Below are 2082 nucleotides of genomic sequence, written 5' to 3' on the forward strand. Positions count from 1 at the left end.
AAAAATACAAGATGATTGAAACTATGTATATATAGTCGGTCAAATGTGATCGATCTCAATCAAAATATACACAAGTTTTTCGAACAGCTAGTGTGGCATGAAGCCAATGTGATCAATCTCTTAAGTCAAGTCTAGTTCATCAATTTTGTTCCCACCATCTTGTATGTCATGATCACCTAGAACAATTAGAAAAACAAAATTAAAGTTGAACAATTTAGAAGTCATACTGTACTATAATGAAGGCGGAGATATTTTTATGAAGTGTACATTCTGGGTATCTGCCTGGACTCTTTTACTAATAAGAAAGTTTTGGTAACCCATGTATAGGAAAGGCATCATTCAGAGTTTGTTGAAAATTGCATGCTTTTCCAATGTTTCATTGTACTAGAAATTTTGGGAACTTAGAGGAATTATGGTCCCACGTGCTCACCACAGATCCTGCCAGTTTCAGATTCTCTCATACTACTCGAGCATCATTTTCCCGCCAGTCAGGTTTCATCAGAGAAGGCTGATATAGGCAAGTCCTTATTGACAGAGAGTATCAATTCAGAGAACCAGTCTGGTTTCTGAAAATTCATCTGCAGATTTTATGGCCTGGAGGGACTTGTAGCTGGACAGGTTGTAGATATAATATCTGAGGGCATTTCTGATGTTGATTTAAAGCATTTGGAATTCATTCATTTGCACAAGAGTGCAGCTTTATCAGCTTGCTGGATTTGATCAAGAGAAAACAGCTCCATTGTTTGCTTTAAATCAACATTAGAAATGCAACCACAAATAACACTCCAATTCAAAACACACTCTTACCAACCAACCACAACACTCCAATAACACTCCAATTCAGAACACTCTCTTACCAACCAACAACAACACTCCAATAACCAATTCAGAAATGCACAAGACTCTATTCTACTGACTCCTTTCTCTTAGTTACCAACCACAAATAACACTCCAATACAGTCCAACAACAACAATATCAACCACCACATGAAATGGAGTACAATTCAAAATTTCAAATACTAACCTTGACTGTTTCGACAGGCTGCTAGTGTAGAAGTCGATTCCGTTGGTGAAGGAATGGACAATGCCGCCAGTATCTTCAGATCAATTATTCCTGCATTCTGAAGTTGAGCAATTACATCTGCAACAACTTCTTGTTGAATTGTTCTCTTTTGCTCCTGATTTGATCCTCCATTTTTTGCATCCTTTCTTGAATTTTTTGCACAACATCATTTGTGGCATTTAAAGTTTGTCCGGAGCTACAATTTAAGATTTTCAAACAAGTCTTTGTAACTGCCCTCCAAGCAGTCTTACACGTCTCGGATGTTAGGCACCCATGACAGCTGAAAAGGCATCAACGGGCTGTGTTTCATAAAAAATTAAGAATTGATCATTTATGTCAATATAAACTTGAAAAAGATAAGTTTCATATAATTTTACTTGTGGTGTCCTCATCTAGACCCTTTTGTGTAATCTGGAGCAGATATCCTCATATTGTAATTCTAAATATGCCATATTATTTTTCAAAGAAAACTGAGATGATAATGTACTGAGTTGGCTGAATTGGCTGCTCTACACACTGGGAAGAAACGGAAAATCTGATGCATGTTTCTGAATTTGGTGGTGTGTGGTAGGTGATGTCAAATGGCCTTAACAGAGTATTACAAAGTTGGGGACCTGAGGAAAGATCCGAGACAAGTGTGAAGAACCACACCTCTGTGCACAACTGCACATTTTCACCAGTTTAGGTTGAGATAAGTCATAGATGTTTCGAACGGAAAGCAGCATCCACATCATCTATGAAATTTAGTTGTCTTGATCTATTGAACGTTCCAGTCATGATAACAACAACATACCCAGTGAAATCCCACAAGTGAGGTTTGGGAGGGTGGTGTATAATCAGCCTTACCCCTACCTTGTGAAGGTAGAGAGGTTGTTTCCGATAGACCCTTAGCTCAAGTATCAAAAAGAGAATGTCCTATCACCATAAAGAGACCAATGTATGAGGATATAGGCATATAGTATAAGGTACATACATTTCAGGTATCATGCTACTGGAAACATCTTTGATAGAGGAATTAT

At 37.7% G+C, this 2082-nt stretch overlaps 1 long non-coding RNA gene across 1 annotated transcript; it reads right to left on the minus strand.

Annotated features, from left to right (window-relative positions):
- Positions 1-12: 12 nt before the first annotated feature.
- Positions 13-2076, minus strand: LOC124893497. The gene is made up of 2 exons (XR_007050731.1): positions 1025-2076; positions 13-176 (listed from the first exon to the last, which is right to left on the minus strand). It is a non-coding gene; the product is annotated as an uncharacterized LOC124893497 (long non-coding RNA).
- Positions 2077-2082: the final 6 nt, after the last annotated feature.

Source organism: Capsicum annuum, unplaced genomic scaffold, assembly GCF_002878395.1.
Source record: "Capsicum annuum cultivar UCD-10X-F1 unplaced genomic scaffold, UCD10Xv1.1 ctg60468, whole genome shotgun sequence".
In the NCBI taxonomy this organism is placed as follows: Eukaryota; Viridiplantae; Streptophyta; class Magnoliopsida; order Solanales; family Solanaceae; genus Capsicum; species Capsicum annuum.